This window comes from Pristiophorus japonicus, chromosome 3 (genome assembly GCF_044704955.1).
Source record: "Pristiophorus japonicus isolate sPriJap1 chromosome 3, sPriJap1.hap1, whole genome shotgun sequence".
Lineage (NCBI taxonomy): Eukaryota > Metazoa > Chordata > Chondrichthyes > Pristiophoridae > Pristiophorus > Pristiophorus japonicus.
The window spans coordinates 440470-454230 of NC_091979.1; the positions used below are offsets into that span (position 1 = coordinate 440470).

At 44.1% G+C, this 13761-nt stretch overlaps 12 non-coding genes across 12 annotated transcripts; all 12 read right to left on the reverse strand.

Annotated features, from left to right (window-relative positions):
- Nucleotides 1-195: 195 nt before the first annotated feature.
- trnak-uuu (transfer RNA lysine (anticodon UUU)) lies at nt 196-268 on the reverse strand. The gene has a single exon. It is a non-coding gene; the product is annotated as a tRNA-Lys (tRNA).
- A 1136-nt stretch (nt 269-1404) lies between these two features.
- trnak-uuu (transfer RNA lysine (anticodon UUU)) lies at nt 1405-1477 on the reverse strand. The gene has a single exon. It is a non-coding gene; the product is annotated as a tRNA-Lys (tRNA).
- A 1136-nt stretch (nt 1478-2613) lies between these two features.
- On the reverse strand, nt 2614-2686 carry trnak-uuu (transfer RNA lysine (anticodon UUU)). Its single transcript has one exon. It is a non-coding gene; the product is annotated as a tRNA-Lys (tRNA).
- Nucleotides 2687-3822: 1136 nt separating this feature from the next.
- Nucleotides 3823-3895, reverse strand: trnak-uuu (transfer RNA lysine (anticodon UUU)). Its single transcript has one exon. It is a non-coding gene; the product is annotated as a tRNA-Lys (tRNA).
- Nucleotides 3896-5031: 1136 nt separating this feature from the next.
- Nucleotides 5032-5104, reverse strand: trnak-uuu (transfer RNA lysine (anticodon UUU)). The gene has a single exon. It is a non-coding gene; the product is annotated as a tRNA-Lys (tRNA).
- A 1136-nt stretch (nt 5105-6240) lies between these two features.
- On the reverse strand, nt 6241-6313 carry trnak-uuu (transfer RNA lysine (anticodon UUU)). Its single transcript has one exon. It is a non-coding gene; the product is annotated as a tRNA-Lys (tRNA).
- A 1136-nt stretch (nt 6314-7449) lies between these two features.
- trnak-uuu (transfer RNA lysine (anticodon UUU)) lies at nt 7450-7522 on the reverse strand. Its single transcript has one exon. It is a non-coding gene; the product is annotated as a tRNA-Lys (tRNA).
- Nucleotides 7523-8658: 1136 nt separating this feature from the next.
- On the reverse strand, nt 8659-8731 carry trnak-uuu (transfer RNA lysine (anticodon UUU)). Its single transcript has one exon. It is a non-coding gene; the product is annotated as a tRNA-Lys (tRNA).
- Nucleotides 8732-9867: 1136 nt separating this feature from the next.
- On the reverse strand, nt 9868-9940 carry trnak-uuu (transfer RNA lysine (anticodon UUU)). Its single transcript has one exon. It is a non-coding gene; the product is annotated as a tRNA-Lys (tRNA).
- Nucleotides 9941-11076: 1136 nt separating this feature from the next.
- Nucleotides 11077-11149, reverse strand: trnak-uuu (transfer RNA lysine (anticodon UUU)). The gene has a single exon. It is a non-coding gene; the product is annotated as a tRNA-Lys (tRNA).
- A 1136-nt stretch (nt 11150-12285) lies between these two features.
- Nucleotides 12286-12358, reverse strand: trnak-uuu (transfer RNA lysine (anticodon UUU)). The gene has a single exon. It is a non-coding gene; the product is annotated as a tRNA-Lys (tRNA).
- Nucleotides 12359-13494: 1136 nt separating this feature from the next.
- Nucleotides 13495-13567, reverse strand: trnak-uuu (transfer RNA lysine (anticodon UUU)). The gene has a single exon. It is a non-coding gene; the product is annotated as a tRNA-Lys (tRNA).
- Between the last annotated feature and the right edge of the window lie 194 nt (nt 13568-13761).

The window sequence follows — 13761 nt, forward strand, 5'->3', positions numbered from 1 at the left end:
AAACAGAGGTAGAAATATGGACACCTATAGTAAAACAGGGAACGACTATGCTCGTGGAAATCGAGCTCTCATGATTGCAAGCTGTGGATTTTCAGCAGATCGTTTTCTGAGGAAGGCAAGATGGTCTGACCTTGTCAGTTTGTGTTTTATCAGGCTGCACGAACGTGGAAATTAAAAGTCGTGCGTTAAACACAACGCCCGAACAGGGACTTGAACCCTGGACCCTCAGATTAAAAGTCTGATGCTCTACCGACTGAGCTATCCAGGCTCGAACGCAGCATACCCAATCTGCGAACATCACTGTCTGACACGAATCGCTCCCTCCTCCAGGCTTTGCAATACCTTCTGTCGTGCACTCGCCTGCACAGCGCATTGCTGTCACAGAATGGTTTCCACCTGCAAGATTGACAAAAGAAATAGGCTCCATTCGACAATCGGCTCATTTGTGAGCAGCGGCATGAATTGTGAGAAATGCAGGGACCTACACTTCATCATATTTATTACTGGCTTCAATCAACCATCACAGAGTTTTTCATATTCAGTTGTCATGTGGACACTGTGGTGGTGCTGCTGTAATGCGACAAATGGCAGTGATAAGTAACCAATGGCACATAGACAGATTAAGTGAGTGGGCACAACTATGGCAACTGCAGTTCAATGTGCGTGACATAATCTACTTTCGAAGCAAGTAACATAATTCCCAGCATTTTTCTAAATGATGTGAAGCAACTGAGTGACAAGGAGGATAATAGTTCGTGAGTTGAAGTTCACACATCAATAAAAACTGGTAGACATGTTCAAAACAACATCAAATTTCGAACATAACGCTGCTCTTTACCTCAAGGGGTCCTGCGCTACATGCGGGAGTGTACAAGGCGTCAGATGTATGGAACATTTTCATAAGCCATCGAGAACACTTCATTCAGTTGAGGATCATCTCCTGACGAAGAATATCCTGGCGTTGGAGAGTGAGCCTCACAGATCCACCACAATGATAAGGGCCTTGCAATTTCAATGACGAGCATAATTTGTACAAAGATTGATTGTGAAAGATTGACGAGCAATCAAGCCAATGTATGTAAAAGTTAAAATGAATTGAGACGCTCAATACGGGCGCTCAATATTTCCTCCCTTGGGCAAATCACAAACAAGAGGCAAAATGATCAGATTTGTCGTCGGACTTGCAGCAGCAAAATCAGCCCATCAGATAAACAGAGGTAGAAATATGGACACCTATAGTAAAACAGGGAACGACTATGCTCGTGGAAATCGAGCTCTCATGATTGCAAGCTGTGGATTTTCAGCAGATCGTTTTCTGAGGAAGGCAAGATGGTCTGACCTTGTCAGTTTGTGTTTTATCAGGCTGCACGAACGTGGAAATTAAAAGTCGTGCTTTAAACACAACGCCCGAACAGGGACTTGAACCCTGGACCCTCAGATTAAAAGTCTGATGCTCTACCGACTGAGCTATCCAGGCTCGAACGCAGCATACCCAATCTGCGAACATCACTGTCTGACACGAATCGCTCCCTCCTCCAGGCTTTGCAATACCTTCTGTCGTGCACTCGCCTGCACAGCGCATTGCTGTCACAGAATGGTTTCCACCTGCAAGATGGACAGACGAAATAGGCTCCATTCGACAAACGGCTCATTTGTGAGCAGCGGCATGAATTGTGAGAAATGCAGGGACCTACACTTCATCATATTTATTACTGGCTTCAATCAACCATCACAGAGTTTTTCATATTCAGTTGTCATGTGGACACTGTGGTGGTGCTGCTGTAATGCGACAAATGGCAGTGATAAGTAAGCAATGGCACATAGACAGATTAAGTGAGTGGGCACAACTATGGCAACTGCAGTTCAATGTGCGTAACATAATCTACTTTCGAACCAAGTAACATAAGTCCCAGCATTTTTCTAAATGATGTGAAGCAACTGAGTGACAAGGAGGATAATAGTTCGTGAGTTGAAGTTCACATATCAATAAAAACTGGTAGACATGTTCAAAACAACATCAAATTTCGAACATAACGCTGCTCTTTACCTCAAGGGGTCCTGCGCTACATGCGGGAGTGTACAAGGCGTCAGATGTATGGAACATTTTCATAAGCCATCGAGAACACTCCATTCAGTTGAGGATCATCTCCTGACGAAGAATATCCTGGCTTTGGAGAGTGAGCCTCACAGATCCACCACAATGATAAGGGCCTTGCAATTTCAATGACGAGCATAATTTGTACAAAGATTGATTGTGAAAGATTGACAAGCAATCAAGCCAATGTATGTAAAAGTTAAAATGAATTGAGACGCTCAATACGGGCGCTCAATATTTCCTCCCTTGGGCAAATCACAAACAAGAGGCAAAATGATCAGATTTGTCATCGGACTTGCAGCAGCAAAATCAGCCCATCAGATAAACAGAGGTAGAAATATGGACACCTATAGTAAAACAGGGAACGACTATGCTCGTGGAAATCGAGCTCTCATGATTGCAAGCTGTGGATTTTCAGCAGATCGTTTTCTGAGGAAGGCAAGATGGTCTGACCTTGTCAGTTTGTGTTTTATCAGGCTGCACGAACGTGGAAATTAAAAGTCGTGCTTTAAACACAACGCCCGAACAGGGACTTGAACCCTGGACCCTCAGATTAAAAGTCTGATGCTCTACCGACTGAGCTATCCAGGCTCGAACGCAGCGTACCCAATCTGCGAACATCACTGTCTGACACGAATCGCTCCCTCCTCCAGGCTTTGCAATACCTTCTGTCGTGCACTCGCCTGCACAGCGCATTGCTGTCACAGAATGGTTTCCACCTGCAAGATGGACAGACGAAATAGGCTCCATTCGACAAACGGCTCTTTTGTGAGCAGCGGCATGAATTGTGAGAAATGCAGGGACCGACACTTCATCATATTTATTGCTGGCTTCAATCAACCATCACAGAGTTTTTCATATTCAGTTGTCATGTGGACACTGTGGTGGTGCTGCTGTAATGCGACAAATGGCAGTGATAAGTAACCAATGGCACATAGACAGATTAAGTGAGTGGGCACAACTATGGCAACTGCAGTTCAATGTGCGTGACATAATCTACTTTCGAAGCAAGTAACATAATTCCCAGCATTTTTCTAAATGATGTGAAGCAACTGAGTGACAAGGAGGATAATAGTTCGTGAGTTGAAGTTCACACATCAATAAAAACTGGTAGACATGTTCAAAACAACATCAAATTTCAAACATAACGCTGCTCTTTACCTCAAGGGGTCCTGCGCTACATGCGGGAGTGTACAAGGCGTCAGATGTATGGAACATTTTCATAAGCCATCGAGAACACTTCATTCAGTTGAGGATCATCTCCTGACGAAGAATATCCTGGCGTTGGAGAGTGAGCCTCACAGATCCACCACAATGATAAGGGCCTTGCAATTTCAATGACGAGCATAATTTGTACAAAGATTGATTGTGAAAGATTGACGAGCAATCAAGCCAATGTATGTAAAAGTTAAAATGAATTGAGACGCTCAATACGGGCGCTCAATATTTCCTCCCTTGGGCAAATCACAAACAAGAGGCAAAATGATCAGATTTGTCGTCGGACTTGCAGCAGCAAAATCAGCCCATCAGATAAACAGAGGTAGAAATATGGACACCTATAGTAAAACAGGGAACGACTATGCTCGTGGAAATCGAGCTCTCATGATTGCAAGCTGTGGATTTTCAGCAGTTCGTTTTCTGAGGAAGGCAAGATGGTCTGACCTTGTCAGTTTGTGTTTTATCAGGCTGCACGAACGTGGAAATTAAAAGTCGTGCTTTAAACACAACGCCCGAACAGGGACTTGAACCCTGGACCCTCAGATTAAAAGTCTGATGCTCTACCGACTGAGCAATCCAGGCTTGAACGCAGCGTACCCAATCTGCGAACATCACTGTCTGACACGAATCGCTCCCTCCTCCAGGCTTTGCAATACCTTCTGTCGTGCACTCGCCTGCACAGCGCATTGCTGTCACAGAATGGTTTCCACCTGCAAGATTGACAGAAGAAATAGGCTCCATTCGACAATCGGCTCATTTGTGAGCAGCGGCATGAATTGTGAGAAATGCAGGGACCTACACTTCATCATATTTATTACTGGCTTCAATCAACCATCACAGAGTTTTTCATATTCAGTTGTCATGTGGACACTGTGGTGGTGCTGCTGTAATGCGACAAATGGCAGTGATAAGTAACCAATGGCACATAGACAGATTAAGTGAGTGGGCACAACTATGGCAACTGCAGTTCAATGTGCGTGACATAATCTACTTTCGAAGCAAGTAACATAATTCCCAGCATTTTTCTAAATGATGTGAAGCAACTGAGTGACAAGGAGGATAATAGTTCGTGAGTTGAAGTTCACACATCAATAAAAACTGGTAGACATGTTCAAAACAACATCAAATTTCAAACATAACGCTGCTCTTTACCTCAAGGGGTCCTGCGCTACATGCGGGAGTGTACAAGGCGTCAGATGTATGGAACATTTTCATAAGCCATCGAGAACACTTCATTCAGTTGAGGATCATCACCTGACGAAGAATATCCTGGCGTTGGAGAGTGAGCCTCACAGATCCACCACAATGATAAGGGCCTTGCAATTTCAATGACGAGCATAATTTGTACAAAGATTGATTGTGAAAGATTGACGAGCAATCAAGCCAATGTATGTAAAAGTTAAAATGAATTGAGACGCTCAATACGGGCGCTCAATATTTCCTCCCTTGGGCAAATCACAAACAAGAGGCAAAATGATCAGATTTGTCGTCGGACTTGCAGCAGCAAAATCAGCCCATCAGATAAACAGAGGTAGAAATATGGACACCTATAGTAAAACAGGGAACGACTATGCTCGTGGATATCGAGCTCTCATGATTGCAAGCTGTGGATTTTCAGCAGATCGTTTTCTGAGGAAGGCAAGATGGTCTGACCTTGTCAGTTTGTGTTTTATCAGGCTGCACGAACGTGGAAATTAAAACTCGTGCTTTAAACACAACACCCGAACAGGGACTTGAACCCTGGACCCTCAGATTAAAAGTCTGATGCTCTACCGACTGAGCTATCCAGGCTCGAACGCAGCATACCCAATCTGCGAACATCACTGTCTGACACGAATCGCTCCCCCCTCCAGGCTTTGCAATACATTCTGTCGTGCACTCGCCTGCACAGCGCATTGCTGTCACAGAATGGTTTCCACCTGCAAGATTGACAGAAGAAATAGGCTCCATTCGACAATCGGCTCATTTGTGAGCAGCGGCATGAAATGTGAGAAATGCAGGGACCTACACTTCATCATATTTATTACTGGCTTCAATCAACCATCACAGAGTTTTTCATATTCAGTTGTCATGTGGACACTGTGGTGGTGCTGCTGTAATGCGACAAATGGCAGTGATAAGTAACCAATGGCACATAGACAGATTAAGTGAGTGGGCACAACTATGGCAACTGCAGTTCAATGTGCGTGACATAATCTACTTTCGAAGCAAGTAACATAATTCCCAGCATGTTTCTAAATGATGTGAAGCAACTGAGTGACAAGGAGGATAATAGTTCGTGAGTTGAAGTTCACACATCAATAAAAACTGGTAGACATGTTCAAAACAACATCAAATTTCGAACATAACGCTGCTCTTTACCTCAAGGGGTCCTGCGCTACATGCGGGAGTGTACAAGGCGTCAGATGTATGGAACATTTTCATAAGCCATCGAGAACACTTCATTCAGTTGAGGATCATCTCCTGACGAAGAATATCCTGGCGTTGGAGAGTGAGCCTCACAGATCCACCACAATGATAAGGGCCTTGCAATTTCAATGACGAGCATAATTTGTACAAAGATTGATTGTGAAAGATTGACGAGCAATCAAGCCAATGTATGTAAAAGTTAAAATGAATTGAGACGCTCAATACGGGCGCTCAATATTTCCTCCCTTGGGCAAATCACAAACAACAGGCAAAATGATCAGATTTGTCGTCGGACTTGCAGCAGCAAAATCAGCCCATCAGATAAACAGAGGTAGAAATATGGACACCTATAGTAAAACAGGGAACGACTATGCTCGTGGAAATCGAGCTCTCATGATTGCAAGCTGTGGATTTTCAGCAGATCGTTTTCTGAGGAAGGCAAGATGGTCTGACCTTGTCAGTTTGTGTTTTATCAGGCTGCACGAACGTGGAAATTAAAAGTCGTGCGTTAAACACAACGCCCGAACAGGGACTTGAACCCTGGACCCTCAGATTAAAAGTCTGATGCTCTACCGACTGAGCTATCCAGGCTCGAACGCAGCATACCCAATCTGCGAACATCACTGTCTGACACGAATCGCTCCCTCCTCCAGGCTTTGCAATACCTTCTGTCGTGCACTCGCCTGCACAGCGCATTGCTGTCACAGAATGGTTTCCACCTGCAAGATTGACAAAAGAAATAGGCTCCATTCGACAATCGGCTCATTTGTGAGCAGCGGCATGAATTGTGAGAAATGCAGGGACCTACACTTCATCATATTTATTACTGGCTTCAATCAACCATCACAGAGTTTTTCATATTCAGTTGTCATGTGGACACTGTGGTGGTGCTGCTGTAATGCGACAAATGGCAGTGATAAGTAACCAATGGCACATAGACAGATTAAGTGAGTGGGCACAACTATGGCAACTGCAGTTCAATGTGCGTGACATAATCTACTTTCGAAGCAAGTAACATAATTCCCAGCATTTTTCTAAATGATGTGAAGCAACTGAGTGACAAGGAAGATAATAGTTCGTGAGTTGAACTTCACACATCAATAAAAACTGGTAGACATGTTCAAAACAACATCAAATTTCGAACATAACGCTGCTCTTTACCTCAAGGGGTCCTGCGCTACATGCGGGAGTGTACAAGGCGTCAGATGTATGGAACATTTTCATAAGCCATCGAGAACACTTCATTCAGTTGAGGATCATCTCCTGACGAAGAATATCCTGGCGTTGGAGAGTGAGCCTCACAGATCCACCACAATGATAAGGGCCTTGCAATTTCAATGACGAGCATAATTTGTACAAAGATTGATTGTGAAAGATTGACGAGCAATCAAGCCAATGTATGTAAAAGTTAAAATGAATTGAGACGCTCAATACGGGCGCTCAATATTTCCTCCCTTGGGCAAATCACAAACAAGAGGCAAAATGATCAGATTTGTCGTCGGACTTGCAGCAGCAAAATCAGCCCATCAGATAAACAGAGGTAGAAATATGGACACCTATAGTAAAACAGGGAACGACTATGCTCGTGGAAATCGAGCTCTCATGATTGCAAGCTGTGGATTTTCAGCAGATCGTTTTCTGAGGAAGGCAAGATGGTCTGACCTTGTCAGTTTGTGTTTTATCAGGCTGCACGAACGTGGAAATTAAAAGTCGTGCTTTAAACACAACGCCCGAACAGGGACTTGAACCCTGGACCCTCAGATTAAAAGTCTGATGCTCTACCGACTGAGCTATCCAGGCTCGAACGCAGCATACCCAATCTGCGAACATCACTGTCTGACACGAATCGCTCCCTCCTCCAGGCTTTGCAATACCTTCTGTCGTGCACTCGCCTGCACAGCGCATTGCTGTCACAGAATGGTTTCCACCTGCAAGATTGACAAAAGAAATAGGCTCCATTCGACAATCGGCTCATTTGTGAGCAGCGGCATGAATTGTGAGAAATGCAGGGACCTACACTTCATCATATTTATTACTGGCTTCAATCAACCATCACAGAGTTTTTCATATTCAGTTGTCATGTGGACACTGTGGTGGTGCTGCTGTAATGCGACAAATGGCAGTGATAAGTAACCAATGGCACATAGACAGATTAAGTGAGTGGGCACAACTATGGCAACTGCAGTTCAATGTGCGTGACATAATCTACTTTCGAAGCAAGTAACATAATTCCCAGCATTTTTCTAAATGATGTGAAGCAACTGAGTGACAAGGAGGATAATAGTTCGTGAGTTGAAGTTCACACATCAATAAAAACTGGTAGACATGTTCAAAACAACATCAAATTTCGAACATAACGCTGCTCTTTACCTCAAGGGGTCCTGCGCTACATGCGGGAGTGTACAAGGCGTCAGATGTATGGAACATTTTCATAAGCCATCGAGAACACTTCATTCAGTTGAGGATCATCTCCTGACGAAGAATATCCTGGCGTTGGAGAGTGAGCCTCACAGATCCACCACAATGATAAGGGCCTTGCAATTTCAATGACGAGCATAATTTGTACAAAGATTGATTGTGAAAGATTGACGAGCAATCAAGCCAATGTATGTAAAAGTTAAAATGAATTGAGACGCTCAATACGGGCGCTCAATATTTCCTCCCTTGGGCAAATCACAAACAAGAGGCAAAATGATCAGATTTGTCGTCGGACTTGCAGCAGCAAAATCAGCCCATCAGATAAACAGAGGTAGAAATATGGACACCTATAGTAAAACAGGGAACGACTATGCTCGTGGAAATCGAGCTCTCATGATTGCAAGCTGTGGATTTTCAGCAGATCGTTTTCTGAGGAAGGCAAGATGGTCTGACCTTGTCAGTTTGTGTTTTATCAGGCTGCACGAACGTGGAAATTAAAAGTCGTGCTTTAAACACAACGCCCGAACAGGGACTTGAACCCTGGACCCTCAGATTAAAAGTCGGATGCTCTACCGACTGAGCTATCCAGGCTCGAACGCAGCATACCCAATCTGCGAACATCACTGTCTGACACGAATCGCTCCCTCCTCCAGGCTTTGCAATACCTTCTGTCGTGCACTCGCCTGCACAGCGCATTGCTGTCACAGAATGGTTTCCACCTGCAAGATGGACAGACGAAATAGGCTCCATTCGACAAACGGCTCATTTGTGAGCAGCGGCATGAATTGTGAGAAATGCAGGGACCTACACTTCATCATATTTATTACTGGCTTCAATCAACCATCACAGAGTTTTTCATATTCAGTTGTCATGTGGACACTGTGGTGGTGCTGCTGTAATGCGACAAATGGCAGTGATAAGTAAGCAATGGCACATAGACAGATTAAGTGAGTGGGCACAACTATGGCAACTGCAGTTCAATGTGCGTAACATAATCTACTTTCGAACCAAGTAACATAAGTCCCAGCATTTTTCTAAATGATGTGAAGCAACTGAGTGACAAGGAGGATAATAGTTCGTGAGTTGAAGTTCACACATCAATAAAAACTGGTAGACATGTTCAAAACAACATCAAATTTCGAACATAACGCTGCTCTTTACCTCAAGGGGTCCTGCGCTACATGCGGGAGTGTACAAGGCGTCAGATGTATGGAACATTTTCATAAGCCATCGAGAACACTCCATTCAGTTGAGGATCATCTCCTGACGAAGAATATCCTGGCTTTGGAGAGTGAGCCTCACAGATCCACCACAATGATAAGGGCCTTGCAATTTCAATGACGAGCATAATTTGTACAAAGATTGATTGTGAAAGATTGACAAGCAATCAAGCCAATGTATGTAAAAGTTAAAATGAATTGAGACGCTCAATACGGGCGCTCAATATTTCCTCCCTTGGGCAAATCACAAACAAGAGGCAAAATGATCAGATTTGTCATCGGACTTGCAGCAGCAAAATCAGCCCATCAGATAAACAGAGGTAGAAATATGGACACCTATAGTAAAACAGGGAACGACTATGCTCGTGGAAATCGAGCTCTCATGATTGCAAGCTGTGGATTTTCAGCAGATCGTTTTCTGAGGAAGGCAAGATGGTCTGACCTTGTCAGTTTGTGTTTTATCAGGCTGCACGAACGTGGAAATTAAAAGTCGTGCTTTAAACACAACGCCCGAACAGGGACTTGAACCCTGGACCCTCAGATTAAAAGTCTGATGCTCTACCGACTGAGCTATCCAGGCTCGAACGCAGCATACCCAATCTGCGAACATCACTGTCTGACACGAATCGCTCCCTCCTCCAGGCTTTGCAATACCTTCTGTCGTGCACTCGCCTGCACAGCGCATTGCTGTCACAGAATGGTTTCCACCTGCAAGATGGACAGACGAAATAGGCTCCATTCGACAAACGGCTCATTTGTGAGCAGCGGCATGAATTGTGAGAAATGCAGGGACCTACACTTCATCATATTTATTACTGGCTTCAATCAACCATCACAGAGTTTTTCATATTCAGTTGTCATGTGGACACTGTGGTGGTGCTGCTGTAATGCGACAAATGGCAGTGATAAGTAACCAATGGCACATAGACAGATTAAGTGAGTGGGCACAACTATGGCAACTGCAGTTCAATGTGCGTGACATAATCTACTTTCGAAGCAAGTAACATAATTCCCAGCATTTTTCTAAATGATGTGAAGCAACTGAGTGACAAGGAGGATAATAGTTCGTGAGTTGAAGTTCACACATCAATAAAAACTGGTAGACATGTTCAAAACAACATCAAATTTCAAACATAACGCTGCTCTTTACCTCAAGGGGTCCTGCGCTACATGCGGGAGTGTACAAGGCGTCAGATGTATGGAACATTTTCATAAGCCATCGAGAACACTTCATTCAGTTGAGGATCATCTCCTGACGAAGAATATCCTGGCGTTGGAGAGTGAGCCTCACAGATCCACCACAATGATAAGGGCCTTGCAATTTCAATGACGAGCATAATTTGTACAAAGATTGATTGTGAAAGATTGACGAGCAATCAAGCCAATGTATGTAAAAGTTAAAATGAATTGAGACGCTCAATACGGGCGCTCAATATTTCCTCCCTTGGGCAAATCACAAACAAGAGGCAAAATGATCAGATTTGTCGTCGGACTTGCAGCAGCAAAATCAGCCCATCAGATAAACAGAGGTAGAAATATGGACACCTATAGTAAAACAGGGAACGACTATGCTCGTGGAAATCGAGCTCTCATGATTGCAAGCTGTGGATTTTCAGCAGTTCGTTTTCTGAGGAAGGCAAGATGGTCTGACCTTGTCAGTTTGTGTTTTATCAGGCTGCACGAACGTGGAAATTAAAAGTCGTGCTTTAAACACAACGCCCGAACAGGGACTTGAACCCTGGACCCTCAGATTAAAAGTCTGATGCTCTACCGACTGAGCAATCCAGGCTTGAACGCAGCGTACCCAATCTGCGAACATCACTGTCTGATACGAATCGCTCCCTCCTCCAGGCTTTGCAATACCTTCTGTCGTGCACTCGCCTGCACAGCGCATTGCTGTCACAGAATGGTTTCCACCTGCAAGATTGACAGAAGAAATAGGCTCCATTCGACAATCGGCTCATTTGTGAGCAGCGGCATGAATTGTGAGAAATGCAGGGACCTACACTTCATCATATTTATTACTGGCTTCAATCAACCATCACAGAGTTTTTCATATTCAGTTGTCATGTGGACACTGTGGTGGTGCTGCTGTAATGCGACAAATGGCAGTGATAAGTAACCAATGGCACATAGACAGATTAAGTGAGTGGGCACAACTATGGCAACTGCAGTTCAATGTGCGTGACATAATCTACTTTCGAAGCAAGTAACATAATTCCCAGCATTTTTCTAAATGATGTGAAGCAACTGAGTGACAAGGAGGATAATAGTTCGTGAGTTGAAGTTCACACATCAATAAAAACTGGTAGACATGTTCAAAACAACATCAAATTTCAAACATAACGCTGCTCTTTACCTCAAGGGGTCCTGCGCTACATGCGGGAGTGTACAAGGCGTCAGATGTATGGAACATTTTCATAAGCCATCGAGAACACTTCATTCAGTTGAGGATCATCACCTGACGAAGAATATCCTGGCGTTGGAGAGTGAGCCTCACAGATCCACCACAATGATAAGGGCCTTGCAATTTCAATGACGAGCATAATTTGTACAAAGATTGATTGTGAAAGATTGACGAGCAATCAAGCCAATGTATGTAAAAGTTAAAATGAATTGAGACGCTCAATACGGGCGCTCAATATTTCCTCCCTTGGGCAAATCACAAACAAGAGGCAAAATGATCAGATTTGTCGTCGGACTTGCAGCAGCAAAATCAGCCCATCAGATAAACAGAGGTAGAAATATGGACACCTATAGTAAAACAGGGAACGACTATGCTCGTGGATATCGAGCTCTCATGATTGCAAGCTGTGGATTTTCAGCAGATCGTTTTCTGAGGAAGGCAAGATGGTCTGACCTTGTCAGTTTGTGTTTTATCAGGCTGCACGAACGTGGAAATTAAAACTCGTGCTTTAAACACAACACCCGAACAGGGACTTGAACCCTGGACCCTCAGATTAAAAGTCTGATGCTCTACCGACTGAGCTATCCAGGCTCGAACGCAGCATACCCAATCTGCGAACATCACTGTCTGACACGAATCGCTCCCTCCTCCAGGCTTTGCAATACCTTCTGTCGTGCACTCGCCTGCACAGCGCATTGCTGTCACAGAATGGTTTCCACCTGCAAGATTGACAGAAGAAATAGGCTCCATTCGACAATCGGCTCATTTGTGAGCAGCGGCATGAATTGTGAGAAATGCAGGGACCTACACTTCATCATATTTATTACTGGCTTCAATCAACCATCACAGAGTTTTTCATATTCAGTTGTCATGTGGACACTGTGGTGGTGCTGCTGTAATGCGACAAATGGCAGTGATAAGTAACCAATGGCACATAGACAGATTAAGTGAGTGGGCACAACTATGGCAACTGCAGTTCAATGTGCGTGACATAATCTACTTTCGAAGCAAGTAACATAATTCCCAGCATTTTTCTAAATGATGTGAAGCAACTGAGTGACAAGGAGGATAATAGTTCGTGAGTTGAAGTTCACACATCAATAAAAACTGGTAGACATGTTCAAAACAACATCAAATTTCAAACATAACGCTGCTCTTTACCTCAAGGGGTCCTGCGCTACATGCGGGAGTGTACAAGGCGTCAGATGTATGGAACATTTTCATAAGCCATCGAGAACACTTCATTCAGTTGAGGATCATCTCCTGACGAAGAATATCCTGGCGTTGGAGAGTGAGCCTCACAGATCCACCACAATGATAAGGGCCTTGCAATTTCAATGACGCGCATAATTTGTACAAAGATTGATTGTGAAAGATTGACGAGCAATCAAGCCAATGTATGTAAAAGTTAAAATGAATTGAGACGCTCAATACGGGCGCTCAATATTTCCTCCCTTGGGCAAATCACAAACAAGAGGCAAAATGATCAGATTTGTCGTCGGACTTGCAGCAGCAAAATCAGCCCATCAGATAAACAGAGGTAGAAATATGGACACCTATAGTAAAACAGGGAACGACTATGCTCGTGGAAATCGAGCTCTCATGATTGCAAGCTGTGGATTTTCAGCAGTTCGTTTTCTGAGGAAGGCAAGATGGTCTGACCTTGTCAGTTTGTGTTTTATCAGGCTGCACGAACGTGGAAATTAAAAGTCGTGCTTTAAACACAACGCCCGAACAGGGACTTGAACCCTGGACCCTCAGATTAAAAGTCTGATGCTCTACCGACTGAGCTATCCAGGCTCGAACGCAGCGTACCCAATCTGCGAACATCACTGTCTGACACGAATCGCTCCCTCCTCCAGGCTTTGCAATACCTTCTGTCGTGCACTCGCCTGCACAGCGCATTGCTGTCACAGAATGGTTTCCACCTGCAAGATTGACAGAAGAAATAGGCTCCATTCGACAATCGGCTCATTTGTGAGCAGCGGCATGAA